Source organism: Canis lupus, chromosome 16 (genome assembly GCF_011100685.1).
Source record: "Canis lupus familiaris isolate Mischka breed German Shepherd chromosome 16, alternate assembly UU_Cfam_GSD_1.0, whole genome shotgun sequence".
NCBI classification, from domain to species: Eukaryota; Metazoa; Chordata; class Mammalia; order Carnivora; family Canidae; genus Canis; species Canis lupus.
This window is the reverse complement of record NC_049237.1, coordinates 17,840,280-17,867,471: the sequence shown is the minus strand read 5'-3', so window position 1 is coordinate 17,867,471 and position 27,192 is coordinate 17,840,280. Positions and strand designations below refer to the sequence as shown.

At 43.1% G+C, this 27,192-nt stretch overlaps 1 long non-coding RNA gene across 1 annotated transcript; it reads left to right on the top strand.

The window, feature by feature from the left end:
- The first annotated feature begins 4,282 nt into the window (after positions 1 to 4,282).
- LOC111090158 lies at positions 4,283 to 5,246 on the top strand. Its single transcript, XR_005371060.1, has 3 exons — positions 4,283 to 4,383; positions 4,476 to 4,594; positions 4,893 to 5,246. It is a non-coding gene; the product is annotated as an uncharacterized LOC111090158 (long non-coding RNA).
- The last annotated feature ends 21,946 nt before the right edge of the window (positions 5,247 to 27,192 follow it).

Here is a 27,192-nt window from a genome sequence, read left to right as displayed (position 1 = left end):
TAGTTTTAACATTCATTAATATTTATTGGGCACCTACTGAACTCTCAGTGGGCATTCTATGGAGCTGATATTTCTACAGAACATTCTACAGAACATTCATCCCAAGCACATATTTGTCACTCTGGCATCTAGGACAGTTCTGGAATACTCCTAAATTCAATAATATCGTGAGAACATTTCCGGCAACTCTAGGCACATAGTTTGAAAGCTCTCTGCCTGATATTGCTACATCTGCAGGTATGTCTTGCGTTTGCAAATCCATCCAGCCAAACTTGTCATTTAATTGCTTTGGCACCATCAGCCATTTATTAAAAACCAGTTGATTATATAAGCCTAGGCTAACTGTGAAGTAGTCCAAGATTGCTTTTGGCAAATAATGACTATCAATTAGAGGCTGTTGTAAACACGCTGCTGTCCAGAATCGGTTCTTCAGTGGAAGACTCATGTCTTTGCACCCATGCCCTGTGCCTAGAGTGTGCCCCACACTGGCTCTTGGGGCTCCCTGGGCTTCCTGTGATGCTGGCTCTGCTCCCCGTGGAGACTGAACTGTCCTGTACCTTGTTTTCTCATCCAGTTGTATTGGGTCTTCCCAATTGATAGTCCTGTTATTTGAACTTTTTCAAAGATTATTTATTTATTTATTCATGAGAGACATAGAGAGAGAGGCAGAGACACAGGCAGAGAGAGAAGTAGGCTCCCTGCAGGGAGCCCAATGCAGGACTCGATCCCAGGACCCCGGGATCACGACCTGAGCCGAAGGCAGACGCTCACCCACTGAGCCACCCAGGCACCCCTGTTATTTTAACTTTTAAATAGTCTTCTCAATGCACTTCATAAAGAAAGGAAAAGAGGCAATTAAAATCTTGCAGTAGGCACTGATCAGAATAAATGCAATCCCTTGGCTGCAAAGAAAGAGGGTTATCCCAAGGTGTCTGTATCTTGTTGGAAAAGTCAGCAGCTGGGGGAATGTGAAATCCACAGTATTTTCACTTTGTTAAAACTGCCACACGTAACAAATCCTGTCTGTGCTTTTTTTTTTTTTTTTAAGATTTTATTCATTTATTCATGACAGACAGAGAGAGAGAGAGAGAGAGAGGCAGAGATACAGGCAGGGAGCCTGACCTGGGACTCGATCCCGGGTCTCCAGGATCACACCCCGGGGCGAAGGAGGTGCTAAACCACTGGGCCACAGGGGCTACCCCTGTGCTGTCTTTAGAAGGTTATTCTAAGTGGCCTTGATGCTGGAGTTGGGGATCCAGGGTGAGGCCAGGCAGATCTCCTTTGCCACATCCATGTAGCAATGGCAGCCGGCTCCATTGGTACCCTGCCTATATCTCATTGGCCATTTCTGTCCCTACCTTCCACCTGCAAGTACCTGTGTTGGCTGCACTCTGGGTGTGTAGCAGGCTGGATATGCCATGGGGTCCATGTGCCTGCTGGGGACTTGCAGATAAATATCCAGCCCACGACCTAGGATAAGATAACTTTGAGGTACATGTTCTATCCTGTGTTCTGGAGTTCCCTGTGCTGGCAACTAGACTAAGTGCATCCTTTGCTTCTGTCTCATGCCACAGCCATGAGAAAGCCCTGGCTGACCTCCAGCTACAGGGAGCAACACTGACAGGCCCCTGAGCCATGCTTTGGAATCTAGCCTGGCACTTGTGTGGTTGTTCATGCCACCTCCTCCCAGCCCATAAGGACTGCCATGGGGATGGTGACTGCTCTTGGAGACGTGGGGCCTCACTGATGGCCAGCCTTCAGTCAAGGGCTCCCTGAAGGATGTCCTTAGACCCTGAACACCTCCATGCTTCTCTCCCTCATTTCTTCACCAGGAACAGACACACATGGTGGTCTGGTGGCTTCCGGAACATCTTCTACATATTCTCCTCTCATGTTTATCACCAACATGGAGTCTGTTTCTTGAGGAATAGGGCGGACACATGCTTATGGTGTTTCCAGCATCATCTTCCACCCAGACTACTTGTGCACAGTAAGCCTCGATTTAGAGTCTATTTCTGTGGGGAACCCTGAGCTAAGACTCATCAAGAGGTACTACCTAACAACCACAGCCTTAGTGTAACTTTATCATATTATGAAATCACATGACAGTTGTAACTAGAAGAGGCCTCTGAAGGGATGCAGCCCAACGCACTCATGTCGCACGTGAAGAACGAGAGCAGTGAGTTCACCTCTCAGTCGATGCGCAGCCAAAGAGGATTGTTTCAGATAATTATTGATAGCTTAAGTATGATAGATTGATGCTCTGTGTATGAAAGGGATCATTCCAAACAACTGATTTAAAAAAAAAAAAAGGCAATTTGAATTGGTAGCTCTTTTGCAATAGCATTGATCAATCTTGACAAAGTAAGAAGCAAGTCCCAGGCACACAGGGCTGCGGGACTATAGTCCCTGATATGTGTGCTAGGGTCTGGAGTCGGCCTGGGGTAGAGTGTGCTCAGCTCTGCACCACTGTTTTCAGAATGTGTTCAGAAGCTGCTGGGAATGCTCTGCAAAAGGAATCAGTATGTGTTTGCTCTGGCAAGTGTACCACCACTACTTCATCTACTCCACAGTAAGGCCGTGTGAATTGTCTTGACATTTGCACAGAGGATATAATAAGAAATTTTGGAAAATGATGATCTGTTCCATTTCTCTGCCTTAAATAAACCATGCAGCTGTGATTAAATGAATACCTCCCTACTGCCTTTTTCCTTGACTAATAAAATCCCCAGTCATAATTCAGCTGCATTGGTCTGATTATGTGGCACTCCTGAAAATATATAGGTGCCTTTTTAATTGATTGTGTATACTTAACTCAGTGTACCAAATTATTATTTGTAAAATTCTATAAAATATTCATATGACAAAGTCCATTATCTAGGTTTTACTATTTTAATTAGATGTGGAAACCATGCCAGTTAAATTCAGCAAAGTGACATTGAGTAGTGCCAATTTTTTTGAACTTATTTTTCTTCATCTACCCTCTTTCTCTGCCCCTTATATATGCCAGCTCACATATTTCTCCTGACTTTCCCTCACGCTTTCCCTCTCCCTGACTCTGTGTTTCAGGCATGCTGCTTCCCACATTTGCCACAGCTTCCTTCATCCACCCTGGCAATCGTCCTATTCCCCCTCTTTTTGAAAACCCAGATGCATACCTGGTTCCTCAGTATGACATGCGCACTCAGGGCAGACAGTTCTATTGACTCCAGTATGTGAATTCCCCAGAAATTTATATCAAAATATGATGTTGATGGTCAACATATATAGGTCACTTATGACTTCAGATGAAAGAATCTGTTTATCTTAAAGTAATTGCCACTCTACTCATTGGAAAAACTGGAATATTTCAGTGCAGAGACATAAAAAGCTGCTCTACATCATATATACTTTTCAAGAAAATAAATGAATTATTTCATTTATTAAAGTCATTGTACTTTCTTTTGATATTGGTGGAATCTTGCTAGACTCCTAATCCGGTTAATGATTTTTGAATTATATTCTAAAAGCTTCATTAGATGGAACCTTCCTAATTTGGCAAAATCTGGGCTGGTTTACTTTTGGGTTCGTTACAGGGAGGGAGTTAACTAAGCAAATCACTAGTACAAAAAAAACAAGTCCTTAAGAGAAAAAATTATTGTCAAGTAACTTAGCATATCAGTCACCTCACATATAACACAAAATTCACCATTTTAAAATCTAAAAGTACCACTCAATGGCATTAAGTGCATTCACGATGTAGACCAAACACCCCAGAAGTGATCCCACCAATTGGAAATCCCATCCTTCTTGTCATAAAGACTCTTGTTTCCAAACCCACAAAGGTGCCCATGACAGCATTGTTTGTGATGATGGGAAGCTGAGAGCAATCTGTGTGTTCTTTCCTGGGAGAGTAGATAAGGAAAATATGGGGCTACACAGGGAATGCTGTGCAGTAGGGATTTGGGGTTACTTGATCAAAGGCTGGTCCAAGTTATCTAGTTAATGGCTGATGCAGGACCAGAGCCTGAGGCAGTACTATGGTTGCAAATTATTGCTAAAAAAGGAGTTTAGCAATAGAGGTTTTCTAAATTCCTTCAAGGTCTTCTGTGAGCCACACGATGACTCAGAGACTCAGCCACTTTCACTTTGCTGCTCTGTCATTTTAATGTGTAGCTTCCAGGCCGCCACTGCTTGGGGACAGGAAGTTGGAGGGTTACATATGCATGGGGCTCTTGTGCCCTCATAGAGGGGCGTCTTCACCTCTGTTGCAATTTCACTGGCAGGAATTAGTCATGTGGTAGGAACCGATGGTAGAGGGTTAGGAATTGTCATCTCTATGTGCCCAGCAAGGAAACAACTGCATACTGGTGACACTGGGGGAGAGCTCCTAGGAGAGGAATGGTAAATCTAATCTGGGATTCTCCCTGTTTAATCGAGCCACTTTTTGGTACATATCCATCAGCATGTGTGTTTGCTGTCATATTGTGGTGCAGACCGTCCAAGCTGTCCATGCCAGGGAGCAGGAGATGAGCATGTCCTGTGGGGGTCAAGAGGGTCGCTTGGAGGAGCAGCACTTGGGCTTTACCTTGAGGATTGAGCAGGATTTTGAAAAGTAAGGAAAGTGGTTCTGGTTATGACAAAGCCATGGGCACCGTTTAAGTTGAGGTGGGGGACAGGTAGAGACTTCTCCCAGCCTGTCTTGGTAAACCAGGCAGGTCAATCTTATTCTAGAAAAATGATTATGTGGAGAAAAGGCAGGTTGGGTCGCTGAATGCTTGGCTACAGAGCTGGGACTTTATCTCACGGTTAATAGGCAGGAATGGCTCAATAGCCACTAGTTCTTAGCAGGAAGGAAGAGTGTGCTATTTGGACTCTGGAGAACCAATTTCACTCTCCATTTGTACTTGCAGATTCAGCTTCAATACCATTTTCTCATGTTCCAAAAGTTCAAAAGCAAGCACTCAGGAGACAGTTGGCTGTACATTTGTGTCTCAGGTTTTCTGAGACTAACCGTCCAGTGGAATTCCATAATACCCTGTGCTCCTCACTGTGGAGGACACGGGAAAGCCAGCAGCACGACTGTCTCTGTGAGTGATGTCAGGGCTGCAGACCCTGATTGGGAGAGAGAGCATTATGGATGGAATGGAGCTCGGTGGTGCCTGTCCTCCCAGCTACCCAGGCCCTTTCTGTGTGGCACGACGGACATGGAGCCATCGCTTTGAGGTGCAGTGGTGGGCCACTGTCTCCAGCAGCACTGTCCCCGACAATAGACAAAATAAACTTGAAATGTCACCAAATACAGTGTATTTAATGGAACTTCACCTTTCAAGACAATATGCATGTATTTTAAAGGCAAGTAAATGAGTAGGATGTGAGTGATCATTGTTAAATTACCCTGTGTATACTTGGGATAGAACTAAAGCTCCTAGAAATTATAAGGGGTTAAATGAAAGCACACTAGTTGGATGTTGACACCATACAATTTTTGCTCTTCTGCACTGGCATTTTGAATAACCCAATAAGGACAGCATGAAGTCTTAAAGGAGCAAGCAATTTTTAAAAGATTTTATGTATTTATTTGAGAGAATGAGGGAGAGGGAGGGAAAGAGCACAAGCAGGGGGGAGGAGGGTCAGAGGGAGAAGGAGAAGCAGATACCCGCTGAGCAGGGAGCCTGACTCCAGGATCCTGGGATCATGACCTGAGCCGAAGTCAGATGCTTAGACTGAGTACCCAGGTGCCCCACAAGCAAGCAATTTTTTTTATTGCTACCCTGGCCAGTCCTAAAGAAAACAGTAATTATCACTTTGGTGACCTCAGTATCCCTTTGTTTCACCCTGTTTCCCTGTCTGCAGTGAAGTTGCATGGGTGGGAGCCACAAGATGTGGCAAACGTGTTCAGCAGGTACATGAACCAGTGTCGTCCCTCTTGGGAACATGTGTAATTCCACCCATGTGTCCTGTCTCGCATGTGGTCAGAGATGCAGCGCCGCCCCCAGTTCTTCAGGGAGAAGTTCTTTTACTGTCTTTGTCACAGTCACGTGTAACAACTGAGAGAGCTTTAGAATGGATTTTTTTTTTTAGTAGAAGAAAAAGGGAGAGGAAAAGAACATTGATGGCCTTGAGAATCTGAAAAGCAGACATAAAATGGAAAAGGGAGAGAAACATTATATAAAGTTTCGTGACTTCACAATCTAAAGCATTCAGGTTTGGAGCATTAATTCTTAATGTTTCCGCCTTTACTTTGCACATGAACAAATTTGAAAATAACACTGTGCGTGGAGCACATTTCAATCAAAATTACTACTAATGATGATTAAAGACAAATTATTGTAATGGATTTGTAATGGCCCAGGGTAGCCCACTCAGCATTTGTGCAGGAAATATATATTGAGTGCATATTATGTGCCAGGCCCATGTGAGGCTCTAAGGATGTAATGATGTCGAGAGGTATGTCCCTTGCCATCATGAAGCTCCTTTCATAGTGGATGACACATTTAAACAGCAACAAGTGATACAAGTCAACACAAGGGATGAGAAAGAAACAACAAGGACCTTATATTGGATGTAATAGGTAGTTACCTAATTTAGATGTAGTCAAAAAAGATCTCGGAGTGTTTGGGTGGCTCAGTGGTTGGGCATCTGCCTTTGGCTCAGGTCGTGATTCCGGGGTCCTCGGATCAAGTCCCACATTGGGCTCTCTGCAGGGAACCTGCTTCTCCCTCTGCCTGTATCTTTGTCTCTCTATGTCTCTAATGAATAAATAAAATATATATAAAAAAAGAAGATCTCTGACTTAAGTTTAGGTTGAGACTGAGGGAACAATATGTATGAGGGACCAAAAAGTATGAAAGTTTGGCACAGTTAGGAACTGACCAGCAGGCAGAGTCGTGACCACGCTGGGAGCAAAGAAGAGAATCACACACGAGAGGGATAGGTTGGGTATTTGCGGGGAGGAGAGCTCTGTAACTTCATGCTTTGAGTCTCCTCTCCCAAACCCATCCTCTGTTTCTAACATGGCAACAATAGATAAAACATAAACAGAGAAAAGGGAAGAGACATAGCTAGTTTTAAGCAAAATATACATCCTCTGTGGACCAGAAGCAAACGAGAGATAGGAGCTTTAATTAAGGCCAAAAGTACCATCTTGCTGGCCTCTAAACAAAGGCAGCTGGGAGCTCAGTCTCTATCAAGGAACTAAAGTGGGAAGCATGGCTGCAGGTGGGGCTGTTCACAGGCTCAGTGCTTTACACCAAGGACTTGGGTGGGCGTGGTCCCTTCCCGTGACCAAGTGATTTTTAAAAAGTCACAGATTCCTTACCCGTGCAGGGAGCTGGAGGGATTTGACATTTCCTGCTCATCAGAATCTGGGCTAGGCTTCCCCTGGGCTCAGTGGCTGGATATATAAGATCCCTGACACCCCCCACCAAGAATAGGAATTAGAGCACTGATATAAAACTTCCTCTGATCGGGGCCACTGGGACTGAGTAGAGGCAATCACAAAGCCACCAAGTAAAGAGATGGACAGAGAAGAAGGGGAAATTACTGACCAGTAATTCTACTCCCTGCGTCCCTCCCAAGAAAGTCTTTGCATGCATTTAGGACACCTGTTACTAGCATATGCATTCTATCCCTGTTCACAAAAGGAAATAATTGGGGGAATGGAAGCAAACCTCTACGAATAGGAAAAAGACCAAAAAACAAACAAACAAAACCCTGTGTTTATAGAACAGACTGCCACTGGTTTTTAAACTGAAAGAATAAGCCTATATGTGTAATAGTGAGCACCAATCTCAGGGACGTTGTTGACAGTTCCCATCGGGATGGAGCAGCCGCGTAGCTCCCAGGCTCCCCCCTTCCCACTAACACACAGCAAACAAGCACAGGAGACTGAAAGGCAGGAGGAGGAAAGTGGGCTGTCTCGGGACCTCCAGAGCTGAGGAATGAAAGACAGGGCAGGGCGATCCCTGGGTTCTCCTGCCCCTACCCATAGACCGCACACAGGATGCTGCAGCTCCCGCACCTGGAATCCCCAAAGGCAGAGACCAACACAGCACCAAGGAAAGCCTGGTCCCCCAGCCAATGACCTGGAAGAGGGTGGCCGAACAATACAACTTTTTTAGCAATGCCTGTGCTGCTCCAGTCAAAAAAAGAACAGAACCCAGGGCACCTGGGTGGCTCAGTGGTTGAGCATCTGCCTTTGGCTCAGGGCGTCATCCCGGGGTCCTGGGATCTAGTTCCGCATCAGGATCCCCGCAGGGAGCCTACTTGTCCCTCTGCCTAGGTCTCTGCCTCTCTGTGTCTCTGTGTCTCTTGTGAATTTAAAAACAAAACAAAACAGGGATCCCTGGGTGGCGCAGCGGTTTGGCGCCTGCCTTTGGCCCAGGGCGCGATCCTGGAGACCCGAGATCGAGTCCCATATCGGGCTCCCGGTGCATGGAGCCTGCTTCTCCCTCTGCCTGTGTCTCTGCCTCTCTCTCTTTCTCTCTCTGTGACTATCATAAATAAATAAAAATTTAAAAAAAATAAATAAATCTGACAAGGTCAGTGAATGGGAGAGACACCGTCCCCCCCAACCATTCACCACATCTTAAAAAAAAAAAAAAAAAAAAAAAAAAACAGAACCAGCCCTGGCCATGGTTTCAGCAGGGAGGTTGCTCGTCCGCCCTACACCCTGCCCAGGAAAGTGGGCATCAGACTCTGAGTCCCTGTGAGAGCGGCTCAGCAGGGTACATGAGCCTGACCCTGCGCCTGCACCTGCTTCAGTGAGAGGCAGGAAGTGGTGGGGGCAGGGCCATCGACACTCGGCTTTCCCCCTTCACCCTCCTCATGTTGGGGGGTTGGCAGTGGGAAGGTGAACATACCCACTCCCTGGGCCCTGGGCAGCATGCACCACAACAGGGAAACTGTTCACTAACAAAAACAAAATATGAACTAGGATTCAGTCTCTTAATACGATATCCAAAACGTTGATCCAAAATCTCAGAATGAAAAAACGTTAGAATGAAAAAAACAAATGACAAATATGTAACTGAAAAATACAATTACCTCTCCCGCAAACCAACCAGCACCCCCTAGATGGGCTCAGATATAGGGCAGAGATAACAGAGGATTGACTCAGAGAACCTGATTTAAACATCAATAGAATTTACCCCACCTGGACAACAGACAGAAATGGAAATGAAATGAACAGAGCTGAGGCCTCCTGGGACAACCACAGAAGAGCTAACATTTACATCCTTGGAGTCCAAGACAAAAGAACACCTTGAGAGTGACCAGAGAGAAATGACACATTGCCTACAGGTGGACACCACTTCCCGCGGGAGCAGAGTTCCCCTCTCAAACTGCTGGAGCCAGAAGGAATCAGCAACTTTCCAAGCACTGATTAAAAAAAAAAAAAAGTCCACTGCCAGTTCTCTGCCCATAGAAAACATACTCCAAGAATGAAGGGGAAATAAGGCACAGTCAGACACAGGAAAGCCAAATCCACCTTTAAAAAATGGCGAGGGGAAGTTTTCTAAGTAGAAAGGGATTGCTAACAGAAGATGGGCTTTTAATTCCAGAAAGGAACAAAGTACACAGGTGTGGGCAGACCCAGGGGTAGCAGAACGGACCTGCTTATTCCTCAGCAGGTTTTTAAAATCCCATTTGATGATGAAAGCAAAAGCTGTAATAGCATGTGATGTGGAGCTCAGTGCACATAGAGGAAATACTTATGACAAGTCGATTTGAAAGATGAAGAGAGGGAGGGGCTTGAAGGGAAATGAGACCCCTATGCTCCACGCCCAGTGGGAAGACGTGGGCACTCTGACTGCAACGAGTTTTGTGCGTATGTTGTAATACCCAGAACCACCTCCATGGAAACTATGGGGAGTAATATACTCAAATATACTGTGAATAAATCTTTCTTTTTAAATTTTATTTCTTTATTTCAGAGAGAGAGCGTATGCACAAACAAGGAGGAGGGGCAGAGGGAGAGGAAGAAGCAGGCTCCCTGCTGAGCAAGGAGCCCCATATAGGGCTCAATCTCAGAACCCTAGGATCACGACCTGAGCAGAAGGCAGATGCTTAACATTCAGGTGCCCCACCAAGAGGAAATCTTTTTTTTTTTTTGTATATTTTTTATTGGAGTTCGATTTGCCAACATATAGCATAACACCCAGTGCTCATCCCGTCAAGTGCCCCCCTCAGTGCCCATCACCCAATCACCCCATAGGAGGAAATCTTTAAAAGTGTCATCTAACTCCTAGGAAGGTAGGGAAAGAGAAATAGAAAAATGAGAAATAGGGGAAACACATAGAATGGCAAATCCATTGCTAACATATCAATAATTACCTTAAATGTAAATGGTCTCTGTATACTAATTAAAAGACAGAAATTATCAGAGTGGATTAAAAATGTTGCTTGTTAAAAAAAAAAATTAACAGAGAGAAATGTAGAGAATGGTACCATCTATGTAAGGATTTAAACACCAGAACCATGCTACATGTTCTTCATGATCTCATGTAGAAGCAGTAAAGATGTCAAACCAGGTCATGAGATACACACCAGCGTGAGGCTCTTGCACCTGGGAAGGGGCAGCAGGGCAAGCAGAGAGAACGGGCTCAGGTTTAACTGTATGACATTATCTCCTTAGAAGAAACAGAAGCAAACATGACAAAATGTGATTAAGAGTGGATCAATATCTGGTTGGATGCCTATTGTTATCTGAACTCTTCCATTTGTTTGAAATAATTTATGATTAAGAGGAGAGTTGTAAAGCAGTGATTAAACCACAAGTCTTATAGACCACTATTAGGAGTTTTGATTTATATAAATATAGTTGGGTGGGCAAGGTAATAATATGGCTTCTGAAATAGTAGGTGCTCATCTTAACTAAGAAATTATATTTTTAAGCAACTGCACAGGAAAGTGTGAGCTTAAGGAACATTATATCCAAAGTGGTATTTCTCAAATCCTTCACATCAGTCCCATGGAGAGTCAGTTCTTCCTAAGTCTAGGGGCAGTTCATATTTTATTTTCTGTTCTTTTATGAGCTTGGTTGCTGCAGATAATCATATTCCAGCTTAAAATTCCAATAGCAGCAGGATAAGGGCACATGTGCAGAGAGCTGTGATTTTTCATCGACTCACTGAAAAGACATTGACTCTAACTTTGCCTTATCTACACATCTAGGGGTTATTTCAAGTGATTGGAAAAATACAGAAAAATGGTACAGAAATGTAAACATCTAATGCACTTAAATGTGTGCCCTCTCCTGTCTTCCTGGCTTTGTTCCTCACCACCTGCATACTGCTCTTCCCAGGTACATACAATGAAGCCAAGTCTTCTACAGTTGACTCTTATAATCCTCAGTAAGATGTTCTATGAAGTCTCTAGACACTGACCTAAGTGTGCACCAAACCGCACTCCTGGGAGAACTACAGGGTGAGTTTTCTATGAGCCTCTGGGCACAACATTTTCATTAACCAGTCAGTAACATTTGTGTGTGTGTGTTTCTGTTTAAAGACACCATGTTGAATATGCACAATCAATTTGAATTCGTGGCCAATGGCACCGTAATTCAGCCTGAACCAAGCTCACTGGGCGTGTGTTTTCTCCATAAGGCACATCACAGCCTTCTTCCCCCGAGGCTCACATGAGTGGGAAGAGGGACAGAGGGAGAAGCCTACACCCCACTGAGCAAGGAGCCTGACTGGAGAATAGATCCTAGGGCTCTGAGAACATGACCTGAGCCAAAGTCAGATGCTTAACCAACTGAGCCACCCAGGCACCTCCCATCCAGACCTCTTTTAAGTGTAGCACATCTACATATCTCTCTCTCTCTCTCTCTCTCAATATCTCTCTGTTTCTCAAATAAATAAATAAATAAATAAATAAATATTTTTTATAATAAATTTATTTTTTATTGGTGTTCACTTTGCCAACATACAGAATAACACCCAGTGCTCATCCCGTCAAGTGCCCCCCTCAGTGCCCGTCACCCATTCACCCCCACCCCCCGCCCTCCTCCCCTTCCACCACCCCTAGTTCGTTTCCCAGAGTTAGGAGTCTCTATGTTCTGTCTCCCTTTCTGATATTTCCCACACAATAATATTTTTTAAAAAGACATCTAGGACATACCAGGATAAGGAGTTTTGCAATCTTTGCCAACATATAATAGTGAGGATCCCCCCTCTACTGTAGTCAAAGACTAAGTGATCTCCAAGCCTAGGGACCATCTTTCAGTTCCTTATGTGCACCAGACACTTCCTGCCATGAGGACTTTGTCTATGCAGCCCCTCCAACTAGAAGGCAAAGCTCTTTTCTCCCTCCCAAAAGCTGGCTCCTTCCTCACCTTGAGTCTCAGAATTAAGAATGCATCCTCAAGAAGGCCTTTTCTGACCAACCTGTATAAATTGGGTTAGTCCCTGTCCATCATGCTCTACTACAGCAGCCCATTTGTTTCCTTAACAAGAGGTAATACAATTAGCTTCCAGGGGTTTTACTTTATACCCTAACAACTTACCAAAATGCCTGGTGCACAGCAGGTCTAGGTGTATTTGTTGAGTGAATGGCCGAATGAACACTTAAGATGGCCAGGCTGGGCCCAAGTCATTTAGACAGGTTATCTGTTGGTCTCCAGCATAGGGGGAGTCCTCCAGGCATAGTCAGCTGTTAACTCTGTCATAGTAATGACATTTCCAGATGACATCAGACATATGAAAATTATGAATGAACTGAAAACCCCAGCTATCTACATCAGTGATTTTCAACGACAATCCAAAGGGCCCCTGGTTTCCATGAGGCCCTTCAAAACCAGGGCAGTGGGTGAGGGGAAGCTGCAGGAGTGAGCCCTGGGCTCCCACTTCTACTCTAATGCCCACCTGTACTGTTTTATACATTTAGGCCTAGTGACATGTCTTGTTTAATAAGAGGATTTCATGACTGAAAAACTAAGATGATATTAAATTGACCAGTAGTTCTCAAATACCTCCTGCAGTATGGCCCACATAACATAATCAGATGTCTGCACTATGGCTTCAAGACTCTCCTTTCTGGGCAGGTGGGTTGACTCTGTGTCCAGACAATGTGTGACACGTGGTTATAACACAGGAACTTTGCTCATGCTGGCCCAGCAGGCCTTCACTCATACCTCTGAACATTATTATACTTACTTCGGGAAAAAGATAGATTCTTACCTCTGAGGAGTCATGGAAGGTACACCCGGCCACACTCATCCCAGCCCCCTGGGAACAAGATTATGTAACGCTACAGATATGTTAAATTCTCTCTCCTATTTGATTGTTAACCATCTCTATCATCATAATACCTAAAGCTTTCTGGTACAAATCAAGTTTTCAAAATTCATGTTGACTGTCCTGTGCAAGTCTAAGCTATCCTATGTCTCTTTCTATTTCTGTCTCTCTTTGTCTCACACACACATATTATGTGAAGATAATATATAACTACACTGATTTTTTTTCAATACATTTATTGTCTGCTAATTCAATAAATAATTATCAAGAATTTATTATGTGTTAGGCATTGGAGATGCAATAGTGAAAAAAACAGACCAAAATCTCTGTCCTCATATAGTTTACATGTTAGTAGGGAGAGACAGACCATAAAAATACATGTAGTGTTCTCTATGTCAGACCATGGTAAACATTGTAAAGGAAAACAGCACGAGGAAAGGGCATGGGATATGAATGGAGTTGGGTAGGAGATCCCACTGAGAAAATGCTGGTTGAGCATAGACCCAAAAGGCAAGAAGGAGTGAGCCCATGGCAATGGCAGCAGGTGCAAAGGCCCCGAGGCAGCACCACATTGTCTCTCCAAGGAATGTGAGGGGTCGGTGGAAGTGGCACAGAGTGAGTGAAGAGAGTGATCAGGTTGGGAGGTGATGGGTGGGTATGTAGGACCATGAGGGCCACCAAGTAGTTATTGGATTTTCTCTGGGTGAGATGCTAAGTTATTGGTTGTATTGAGCAGTGAGTGACAAGATCTGGTATTTTTTTTAAAGTCACTTTGGCTGCTGTGTTAAGATTTAGGTGTAGGGGTTCAAGAGCAATTGTATTATAACCTATCAGGAGGCTGTTGCAGGAATCCAGGCAAAGCCTTGGGGTCACAGTGGTGTAGATGGGGAGAAATCCATGGATTCTGAGGGCATAGTATTTTTTTAAGATGTTATTTATTTATTTATTTTAGAGAGAAATAGTGCATGTGTGTAGAGGGAGAGCCAGAGGGAAAGTGAGAATCTCAAGCAGACTCCTCGAAGAGCATGGAGCTTGAGATCTCATGACCTGAGATCATGACCTGGGCCAAGATCAATAGTTGGAGGCTTAATGGACTGAGCCACCCAGTTGCCACAAGGACACAGTATTTTTAACAAAGAGCTAAAGGATGTTCTGGCAGAAACCCTGAAGCCAGGCTCCCAGTTGGGTGTGCAAGGAACAGGTGGCGATAAAAGATCAGGGGTCTGGTTAGGTTTGAGATGCCTATTAACCATCCAAGCAGTGGGTTATATAAATCCGGATTTCAGGGGAGGGGGACACACCTGGAGATAAGAAATGCGAAGTAGTTTGTGTGGAGAGTGCGTAGAAATGTGAGATTGGACATTACTAAGGGGGTATGTCTAGCTGTACTCTAGAACCATACAGATGTGAATCTGAGACAAGGGGCCCTAATGTAGGCACACTAAGTTTTGGGTTCCATCACTGCTTTTCATGGATGGACCCAAATTCTCCATACATTTCCTGCCATATAGCAGGTGCTCATGAGCAGTGGTCTGTAGATCTATCCACCATGATCTAGCCAATGTTAAATCAGGGGCAAGAATTGAAATATCCCCATTTCTAGTCTAATAGTCTTCTATGGGCCCTAATCGCTACCACCAACACCACCAAATTCAATTCTCATTATTTTGCTCACAATAAACACTAATGCCCTTGACACTTCTTTTCTAATTCCTTTATTAAATTGCAGTTTGACAGTGTTAATTTTTCATAATTCTTTCTTAAATTTACATTGCCTTTGAAACTAAAGCCACCTGTATTTTTTTCCATTTTAAGAGAAAATGAAGATGTGGAATCATTTTCTTGGTGAATCAGATTTTAAAAGTGAGACTAAATTTTTTAAAATTTAATAAAAATGCTTTTTACCTATTTCATTGAATTATAACAATAGTCAAACCTTGTTAATGTGGTTATTATAGATTCTCTCTATACCGTAAGAGATTACATGCTGTATTAGATGCTTAAAAACCTAGAAAACATAAAGATCCATCATGATTTGTGTCAGATAAATTTTATAATGAAAAGGAATAATAGGGATAGGGAATGCATTGATAATATAATGTGCATTCTCCTAAATACAGGTTAAGTTAAATTTAAGATTAGATTCATTCCAAATGAATGTTTTTATCAGCACTGACCTACAGGAATACTTTCTCACTTTGAGGAGAGTAACTATATACTCAAAATTGCTAACACACAAAAGCCATAAGTTTTGGCTTATTGTCCTCATTCTGGCTTTCCTCTGGGGGAGTGATATCTGGCTGCCTCACCTCCCTATCCCTCATCCTCCTGTCTCCCAGGGATCCTGGAATCTCCACTATTTTCTCCCTTCTTGGGAGGGGGATAGCCTACAAAGATGGGAGCTTCTTCCTCAAAACAATCCTGCTTTTCTACCCACATTTGCCTTGATGAATGTAGACACTTGAGCGAGCACTGCAGGTGCATAAATCTGACCTAAGATGCCAGCACAGTGAGCTTTGCTGTGACAGGTCTAGTGAGCACCCGAATTGGGCTTCTTCGGGAAGAAGGAAGTCCCCCTGGGGCCTGAGTGAAGCCGAAAACCATGAGTAGCCATACTGGAAACTTCCAAGAAGGGAAGCTGTGAGGGGTAGGGCTCTGCCTGTGAATCTCTCTCTCTCTCTCTCTCTCTCTCCCTGGTATTTCCCCATTAGAGATGTATTCCTTTGCAATCTGAAAGATGACAAAATCTAAAGCAACATTTTTCCAGGAAAGATATCACCTTATAATGATGTGTGCACATCCTGTGACTTCACAGATTGTTTTTTCTCAAATAGAAAACATATAAACAAATCAACAGTCGGAGAAAAAAATGGCGGCATCCAGTTTCCTGACAGTGGGCAGAAAAGGAGGGGGGTCATAAGGAGACGTGAAGCGGCTTACAGGAAAAGAAATGAGTGCTAGAGACTTCAGCTATCACACAATTTTTATGAAAGGCAACTGGATATTTCAGACCAGACCAGCTCCCCAAGTTGAAAGCACACGTGTCAAGTATTCACAAGACAGCCTAAGTGAGGGCGGGATGGCTGGCCCATCTCTCACATGCCACGAATAATTGTTTGTCCAGTTCGTTGCTCTACCTCAGAAAGAACTGGGTCGGACTGAGGGGAGCCCTTAGTGCAGCGAAGGACATGTGGAGGGAGCGTCTGGCAGCTGCCTCGAGACTCCACATTCCTGACCACACAGAGCCTGACTTCCAGGATCCAGAGCCACCTGTTAGGGAGGCAGGGAGTCTACCAGGTTCCAAAACACCTGTTCGCGTTCGTGAGCCTTGTGAGGGCCTTCCAGTTCCTCAGCACAAAACTTCATCAAAGCGTTGCTCATTTCACTTTTACACCCCAGTACTTGGGTCTTCCAACCACATGTGATGTTCCCATCACCACTGTAAAGATCAAGGAACATCTGGAGGTCCCTAGTTTCCTCCTCCTGGTTATGACGTCACTGGTCTAAGCAGCATCAAATGATTAGTGATGCTTTTTCTGGGCCACGTAATAAGCAACTGTTTAAGTATAACGTGTTTGCGAGTGGAAAGCAGCAGCAGCCCTGGACGCTGCAGTTCACAATGGCAGGGGCCAAGAACTTTTCCTTTAAAAAATAGGTAATTATAAATAAGTACAGGGGCGCCTGGGTGGCTCCGTTGGTGAAGCATCTGCCGTCGGCTCAGGTCATGATTTTGGGGTCCTGGGATCGAGCCCCATGGCTCTCTGCTTAGCAGGGAGCCTGCTTCTCCCTCTGCCTCTCCCCCTGCTTGTGCTCTCTCTGTCTCTCAAATAAAATATTTAAAAGAAAAAAATATACATACATAAAATTGGGTAATTTATTAGTAGGCAAGGATAATCTAAACCATGTCAAGGAAAATTTTTAAAAATGGTAAAAAATCTACATACAAAGATTTGATTTCCATGTCCTGGCTTGGCTGTCACTGGCCCAGCTGCTCCCTGCCGGTTTTCAGCAGGTTCTACAACATCCTGTAAGCACCCTCTGTTACTGAGTGGCTTACACAGTCCTTTGAGTTGCCCTTCCTTTGTGTTTTGTTCTTATTTTTCAAAACAGATCTCTGCCCATGTTTATCATCGTCGTCCTTGGTACCATTTTTGTTTTGTTTTTCTAGAGTTGTCCCCTTGCAGAGCCACCATCCATTGGGGCCAACGTTTAATTACTGGTTGTGATGGAGCACCTGCTAGCTGGGTGGATTGAGGTCATTCTATTCTTCCCACGGGTTTCTGCACTTCCCGCGTAGAGATCTGGGTCCCTGCAGGGGCTCAGTGTTTGTGGCAAATCCCACTGTGTGAGGCATCCCGGGAATCAACAAACTCATTTGATGAAGGAACCACACTATCTTAAGACTGAATTAACATGCGTCAGAAGCGCATGTGTCATTGAACACCAACAAAAATGCAAAATGCTGTTCTCACCCTGTCCAGGTGTATTTTATAAGTGAAGACACGGAGGTTCACAGTGTACAGTGTATTATTATTGGCAGAGCTTGGGCTGGAGCAGAAGCCTCATAATGCAGAGCCCCCTGCTTGCCCTGGGTCGCCCTGTTACAGGTGTGGATGGGTTTTTAGGGAAACATGGCCTAAGGAACCCCCCTCCAGGTCCTCACCTCCAAGAAGGTGATTCATCCAGAGCTGACCTTTGTTCTTTGCGGATTCCGGTTTTGCGAAACTGCCTATTCACTGACATGGATCAGTAACCCCCGATCATTATGCCCTGTACCTTTGTGGATGTTTGCACACGCACACAGAGCCACCAACACTGAGTGACTGGAGGCGTGAGTCCCCACCAGGTCGCTACTTCAGCTCTCAGCCTGTGAACATGCGTGTGTTTGTTTTTCACCGTCTGTTTAGTGACATGTTTTCTGCATTTTTGCGCTTGCTGTTGCTGATTTTGTCGTTTAAAATGGCCCCTAATTCTTGTTCTGAAGTGCTTTCTTGAGTTCCTAAACGCAAGAAGGCTGAAATGTGCCTTATGGGGAAAATACGTGTGTTAGAGGAACTTCATTCAGGCTGAGTTACTGCGTCATTGGCCATGAGTTCGATGTTAATGAAGCAACAACAGCTATTAACCAAGGTTTCTTTAAACAGAATCACACATAACACAAGGTTATATATTGATTTGTTGGTGAAAAATGTGACCAGTGGCTCACAGAATCTAAGCCTGTGTTTTCTGTAGGAAGAACAGTCCAGTGTTCACTAATTTGGTGTTTGTGACGACTCTAGAATGACAAGAACTGACTGTGCCTCTTTGACTGCTTTAAAGTGCACATTTGGGGTTTGGCTTAAATATGCAATTCCCCGCGCACGTGTGTGTGTGCGTGTGTGCGTGTGCACGTGTGCACAATTAAGAAAACCTGCTCATTCATCCAAATTGCTTCGCGTTACTTAATCAACCCATGTTTCTAAAGCTCTTGCTTTGCATCAGCACTTTCTTAAGCTCTTGGAGAACCTGATGTATCAAGTATCCATTATCCTGGAACCTAAAAGTGCATTCTAATACAGTGTACACCACACACAAACATCTCAGGGATGCAATATGGTCATAGAGCTACGAACCTTTGACCCTTTGACCCTTTGACCACACTGGTCTGCTAGCCCAGGGTCAGCCAACCAACTCCTGCAGGTGTTCGTAGCTCTCCTCCTCTGGCAGAGAGAGGAAGGGGAAGAAGCTCTTTGGTATCTCTTCTTATGTTGGCGCTAATCCCATCGAAACTCATCTAACTCGAATCACCTCCCAAAGGCTCCGTCTTCAAGTGCCATGGCAACGGTGGCTAGGGCTTCAACATAGGAATTTGGGGAAGAAGGTGGACACAATTCAGTCCATGGCACCAAGTGACTTGAAGGTACCAAATATTAACAATAATAGTCAAAGTAAAAATCAGTAATTTGGGGCAGCAAGACAGAGGATAAGGTTTTACTTATGGTTTATGCCATTTTTCTAAATTATGTGTTGATACTTTTTAGAGGCAAACCACCAAATAGTATTGGCTGTTAATAATAATTGAGACAATATGTTGTGTAATGAAGCATACATCAGCCAGAAGGAAGTTAAGCTACAATGTACCTCAACTTGCCATTGCAGAGTAGCTGACTAGCTCCTTCCTTGGGGTTTTCATGGATATTTGTGGCTACAGATTCAGAGTCTGTAGGGTCCATAGAAGTCTGAGCTTGAAAACTTGAGAATTTCCATGTTCCTTTGAATATCCCCAACTTAATGTCTCACTGTACCATTTACACCAGAAATGTCACAGCTAAGCTATGGGTAAACAACATTTTCATGGTGAAGCACTAGCTGTCTCTTTCTCGAACTCAAGAACACGTGTTGAGTGTCAGGTTTTGGAGAGAGGGAGGAGTCCCCCGTCTTCGGGGATGCACCATCATGACAAGAGTGCCATCCTCAGGAATGACTCCCATAACCAGTGGGTGTTTGCAGTGACCTCTTCAGGTGCACATTGAAACCCTGTTCCTATGGTATAATTAGGAAGATATACACATAATAATTCCAAAATGAATTTTTTAAGTGCTCAATGCCATGTTGGTAGTCCTTTGAGATAAAGCCATCTCCCAGAGGACGTAGGTTTTACTCCATTACCTTTCCTATCTACTTGTCACAGAGCATCGAGCTGGGCAGTGACCCTACAACCTTAAGGAGTTGACTTACGTGACATTTAAATAAGTGTGTCAGCCACATTGCCCAAGGGATTCTCTGAAGAAAAATCACATCATTAGAGAATATGTGTTTAAGCTGCTGAGGTTCACTTCATCATTTTGATATGGGAGAGCTTGGTTCTAGTCTCACAGAGTCGAAGAATGGATCTCGCCGACAAATGAGCAAAGCGATAGAGGTTTATTAAACAGAGATACAGAGAAAGCTCTCAGAAGTGAGAGGGGGTCCTGACAGGGCTGCCCTTGAGGGCTTATAGGGTCTGTCTTTTATAGGAAACTGACCAGGGAACTTGGTACATCTCTTGTCAACATCAGAGTGGATATTTAGAACAAACATGGTGGACTTGTAACCATCTTGATAACAAACAAGATGTTTTTTTAAGTATCATAAGCCCAAGGTGTCCCCCTCTCTCTGGTTAATATCTCCTCCATAATATTCCCTACATCCGGGATTTCTGTGAGCCTAGTCGAGGAGCCCACAGCCTTGACATTCTTGTAGATCCTCAGTCTAGAAAAGTTACTGGCACATAGTATATGTTCAATAAATATTCATTCATGTATTCAGCAGTGTGTCTACCACAAAGTGAGCACTCACAAATGATAAATGTTATATTTGGTTTGATGAAAAGTGAGTTTGGCCAAATCAGAAGGAGACCCCTGGGAACTCATAATGCAAAACAGTCATCCAAACAGACTGAGTGCGATTCGCTAAGATGGCAGGTAGGAAGAGCAAGTGGTTTCTTTACCTTCATATACCTCTTATGGAAGAATGAAAAAGGATTCTAAGGGAGGTGTCATTGTCTTTTTTGCTGCCCACTGAATTTTTGTGCTTGTTTTTCATCCTCATTTAATACCAACCAAAATAATCATCCCTACTTAGGAAATTGGGTTCTTTTCTTTTTTTTTTTTTTTTTTTTTTACATTTCTTATTGGATTCGATTTGCCAACATATAGTATAACACCCAGTGCTCATCCTGTCAAGTGCCCAAATGGGGTTCTTTTATTGCTTTGTGAAAGGTGATTTTCCCTAAGCAGATGTTCAGGCCTCTGGCATCCCCTAAGGTCTAGGTTCTGGCTGATTGTTAGCTGGCCACACAGAAGGGGTTCTGTTTGGAAATTGTGCTCACCATCATTACCCTGGAATTGATTTTTAAATGGTGCATTAGCGTATTCATAAGGGAGCATCTGCTTTTTTTTGCCAAGAGCAAAATTGTGAAGTTGAAAAACTTAATCAACAGAATCTTTGCCTTTTCCTTTCTTCTATGACCTCAAAGGCAGAGTTCTTACCATGTTTTTGAGATGTGGAGCTACTGGCCATCTGGTGAAGTCTGTAGACCCTCCTAAGAATGAAGTTTTTAAATGCAAAAAAGATGGAGAAAAAGAAAGAAAACCATATAGTTACAAAGGCAATGCATTATATTGAAATTGCTGCTATCAAAACTTAACAAAAATAAATTTGATATGGTACCATATGTGATTTTTTTATTAAAACTTGTGGGTAACAATTTCAAAGTCGCACTGAGAGTGAACAACATCTGAAGATATTTGCAACTGCAATGTGATATAAAAAATCACTGAGTGGTAAAGAAGTCAGAGGTGTTGCTAATGGGACTGTGGCTGTTGCCTACATTCACAGTAGAAGGAATAGCTAAATTTCAGTTAGTGCTTGTAGGCAATAAAGACATAATTTTTCATCCTTATTCTTTCATGGACATCCCACCTTCAAACTTCAAGCGTGGTCTTCTTGTGCACCCTCCAGTCTGTTCCTTCTCTGAGAAAGGAGACCTCACCTTTCATCACCTTAACCTTAGAGTGAATTTAAGTCCATGCATTTTATCAAAGAAAGAGAGATACCCTTTAAACTGTACCTCTCAATCAGAAGAGAGATATTCTTTCCTTTTCAAGAGATCTTCAGCAAGAACACCTGAAGTCTTAGTACCGTTGTACTAGGAATTCTACTTAGGCCTGTAATTAGCCTGCATTTGTATTACTCAGTTTGGTCATAGCTAGTGCGCATTCTGAAAGCTGGTGAAATAGATGTAGAATTGCCAAATTTGCATTGAATCTGTTAGGCAACAGTAGGCTGCAGTTGGCCCCATGCAAAATAATTCATGTAGCATTATGGAAATTTGTCTCTTGCATTGCTTCACTATCTGGCTTTTAGGTGCATTTATTACTAAGAGGTTGTTCTAATGGAGTATTGTATTATTATTGTTGATAAAATAATAATGATATTTTGCAGTCACTGTGCATCTTTCTTTGTTCCCTAACTTTGTTTGCACAGGAAAATTAAAGGAACAAATTGCCATTTAATGCTTTTCCACCTCTGCAGTAAAAATCAGCAGGAACGTACAGGCTTAGAATTATCAATGAGCAGGCGCCAACAGGTTATCAAACTATGTAAATCACAGTGCACTTGAGTAAATGAGCTTAAGTTGCTGCTCTGTCAACTTAGTCAGAACTCATGGAACTCACCAATGGAAGTTATGGAAAACACAGACAGAAAGGAAGAAATGTCTGTCTTATTTTCCTTCTCCCTACTGAGCTGCTTCTGGGAGAGCAGAATGACAAACCTGTGTTTCACTTGCCCAACTGGTACTTCCCTCCCCTTTCTTTCTTGCTGGCAGATACTACCTTTCCTTTCCTTCCTCCCAAGAAATGAAATCTTAGGCACTTGACCATGTCCTGGCTCATGATATTAAGGGGATGTGGGGCTAGAGTATTCTAGTTGGTATCAGTCCTTAGAGCCAAAATGAAATGAACTCTGAACATAACAAATTGATACAATGAAAAATAGATATTCTTTTACATGTAACATTTTATGGTTCTTCCACAGTCTCACAAAATAATAATAAAGAACATACAGTGGGAGAACGATGATCATTGCAAGAGGGCAGTGGAGACACCTGGAGGCTCTATGTGCCAGGCTCTGGGACAGGCATGAGGAGTGCAAAGATGGAGAAGCTGTCTCCAGCCCTCAGTGAGTCTACACTGTAATGTGGCAGACAGACCATCTGTTTATTAGAAAACTGTGATGAGTGCTGCGGAAGACATAAGTATAGGTGCTAAAGCCATAAAGAAGTCTGCACCAGGCTTCCTCGAGTGTCTGGTACCTGATGGGAGTTAAAATGAACTAGAAGACACCACCCACATGAGAGGCAGAGAAGTTTTCTACTGAGAAACACCAGCAAGGGGAGTGAGGAAGGGCATATTAAAGAAACAACACATAGTCCAATATGACCAATATTCTGGTGAACACCTGTTTCATCCTATTGGGCTCTGGGGAGCTTGGGCCAAGATGCTCTGTGAGTGATAAACACGCTGTTCTCTGACCAGAGACCTCATATTTCCCCTCAGAATCCACCCACTCTCATCTGTCTATGAACTTAACAGCAAGCATTATGCTAAATGATACTGACAGAGAAATATTGACTTGGAAGCTGGATCTACAGAAAGTGCCCTGTTGCTACATAGAGAGCCGTATCAAAACGTTAACTAAGAAGGCCTAACATTCGTGCCATCAAAGTATCAGAGACAACAAAAAATATGGAAAATAGATATTATCTAAAAAGATCATGGAAGTAGCATTTCTATAATTGCTGAAGGCCATTCTTCCAATGCAGGAGGCCCAAAAAACTCAGACCAGGACAAGTAAGAAGGAATCTTTGCTAAGGTACATCAGCCTGACATGCAGAGCAGTTGAGGCTGCAGGTGCGCCTTTCAGAAAAGGCAGATTGTCCACAGAGGGTGATTCTAGGCTGAAAGCTGGTCTCTCAATAGCGTAAGCAGCAAATAGAGAAATTCTCCCAGTCGACAACTCTTTCTATAACAAAACTATTTTTCCAGAATGAAGACAAAAATAAACTCTTAGTAAAAGAAAAACAAACAAACAAACAAAAAACTGAAGGTATTTAACACTTAATAGATACTTACTGGTGGAACTCCCAGAGTAGTGCTGCAAAGCACAGGTCAGTCCAGGAACAGGTGAGGAGCTTGCTTCAGGGTGTCAATCAACAACCTGTGTCTTTCATCCAGAGTTTTGCCAAAAAAAAGAATGTGCTGACAGCCATAACCAGAGTTGTTAATGACACAGTTGATTTGCATTCTGGATCAAGCTCCTTCTTAGGCTACAACCAGTAACTTAACAGCTTGCACACCAGTGCTAACATGCAGACCACGTTACGTGCCATAACGTGAATGGCAGTGTTCAAAAGGATGTGCTTCAGGAAAGATCTGGCAAGTAAGACCAATTGAGGAAAGAAAATGGTAGGAAAATACATAAATCTAAAATGAGCAATAAGTATAGTTTGAAACTAATCATTGATGTTGGAAACTTGGTCAGGAATGGGCAAAGTTAAAGCATTATAATTGGGGGGATCCCTCGGTGGCTCAGCAGTTTAGAGCCTGCCTTCGGCCCGGGGCATGGTCCTGGAGTCCTGGGATCGAGTCCCACGTCAGGCTCCCTGCATGGAGCCTGCTTCTCCCTCTGCCTGTGTCTCTGCCTCTCTCTCTCTCTCTCTCTCTCTCTCTGTGTTATGAATAAGCAAATAAAATCTAAAAATAAATAAATAAAGCATTATAATTGGATTAATTTGCAAATATACTGGTTGCCCTTTAAACTTTTTCAAAGTAAATATGCATGCTAAAATTCTTAGGGCTTCCAAAAGATCTAGAAAGAATAGCATCCAAACCTGTAAGCAAGAAATTGAATGAAGAAATACAAGCAACAAAAACAGACCTCAATCATTCCCAGGAGGAAAAACACGAGAGAAAAGGAAAGATACAGAAAAGGTAGGAAAAAGAAAAAACCAATATGGAAGAAATGAATTGAAACATATAAGTGATCACAGTATTGACTCCCAACTCTCAAGTTAAAAAGACAAAACATAAGAATCCATAAAAACCTGAAACCAAAGGATGGGAAGAGAGATGTCAGACAAACACTAATTTATTTTTATTTAGGAAAAGCTAATAAAATAATAATGCATACATTTGGGGAAGCAGAAAAATATATACTGTAAGGGAGAAAGGGCATTTTAAAAGTAAAGATATTAATTATATGTTGATGAACCTCTTTACTAAGAAGACACAGCCATTTAAAATGTGTATCCGCCTAATTCTAAAACTTCAAAATACGGAAAATGTGACTATGTACAGAGACAAAATTTCAGCACAACAAGAGGGTAGTGACAGTCCACCAGTAGATCAAACTTTCCGAGCAGCTGGTGATGGATAGACGGAGGATGGCAGCCTCCATGTGTGTATAGTAAGTGTGTGTGTGCACCAAATGCATAGATGTTCTTTGCGGGGAGAGGCACACAGAGAAAGGGGCAGCCACCCTGAAGAAAACAGGAGCAGCTGCCCTTTCCTGCTTGGACAGGGATGCAGAATTTGAGGTGTAGGAATAGCAGCCTCATTCTGTCTTCCTTAAGTCTCATCTCTGAGGATAGTCACCACCTATGTATGCACAGCAGGCCCTGGGAAAGAAGTTTCCATGACTCCCAGTTTCCTGACCTGCACCACTGTGCTCATATCTGTATTTCTAGAACATCATACCATTTTTAATTTCAGCAACTCCTGGGAGTGGTTATGGATCAAGAAATGATCAGATGTCAACAGATTGACACAGATGAATAAAATTGATGAGGGTGGTGCACACAGGGTGCAAAACTTCCAGCGGTCAGGATAAAAGGAAAGAGCAGGAAAAATCTCAAGCATATGCAGTGCCTTGAAATCAGGGAACAATCCATGGCCACAGGAGTGTCTCTCATATTTCATTAGTGATTCATTGGTATAGGGATTTCTCCTTGCCTTTGATTCTGTCTCAAGTAATCGATACTTTTGTCAATACTTGACTATTTAGATTAAGGTTTATTATGATCATGTGCCAGAGAGCTGAAAGGTGAGCTCCATCCCATATGGGGCCACCATATATACCCCCTGGTCACTGACTGTGCTTGCTCCTACCTTGATGACTTGCCTGGCAAGCCCCAATGCCTCAAATCCTCACCAATTTCTTTCTGCCTTGCCAAATGTTGTGCAGTTTTGTAAGCCTGTGTTAAAGTCTATCTCTTCCATGCAGTCTCCGGCTCCAGTAGAATCTCCCTTCACTGAATCTACGTACCATCCACAGGTACGTAGAAGTCAGGACTCCCTAGCTTCCTAAGTCTTGGGGCCAAGTTTCAGAGCAGGATTCATGTTTAATACTTTCATTATAGCATCCACAGGGAAAGATGTTCATTGATTGATTCATTGTTGGATTGGTGGAGACACCAAAGTGAGTTAGAGCATATCCCTTGGATTCTTACAGCTTGGAAATTTGGTTATTTTATGATGAAACATCTGAATTTCAAAAAGGTGAACTTTGAAATTTATTTTGAAATGATTTTATTCTATAGCTATTTCTTAAACTCCAGTATAGCTTCCAAGGTATGTAGTGTTTAAGTCTTTGTGAAAATAGTCTATTCACTTTCACCAGGGAAGATCCACTACTAACTTCATGAGAATAGATTTGTTCTCAATTCTCCAAGCTTCTTACTTAGTTTTCCAGATCATCCTTACTATTGACTTTGAGGTCCCTTCTGTCCAGTGATCCAGGCATGTTAACACAGACACAGAGATTTGGAAAGGCTTGGAAAATTGCTCCTCCTTTGCTCATGAGAAACACTTTGGGTTAACTGGATGAGAAATGTGGACATTTTACCCTCAGGGACCAAAACACAATACAGAACAAATGCCATGTGTCAATTAGATGAACGGAAGGAACAAACAATAAGAAAAATGCCTTTGAGCTGAAGCCTAATAGAGCTTCCCAGATATCACCGTGGGGAAATGTAAATGAACTCATCAGGAGCTGTCGACAAGAGGACCAACAATCACATCCCAGCTACCTTGAAATCTTGTTTAAAATGAAGACTCCTGGAGGAAAAGAATCTAGGGATAATTTGGCTACTTTAGAGCACAGAGGGAGCTCTTTATAAATATGATAAAAATCATCTCAGCACCCACTTAACTTCTCTTAGCTGCTCCTGAGGGCTGATGGCTAATGTCGCCCTTGTCCTCCCAGATGCCCGACCACTTGTGGAGTCAATTATACATTGATTCTGGGTCTTCTGCCCATGACCTCTGGGTTAGCCACACACAGCTGGTCCAGGACCCAGCCCACCACAGAGCCAGCTAATCCTCATCAACATCTGTCTATCTGTCTCTCTGTCTCTCTATCTGGCTATCTATCTACCTATCTAATCATCTGT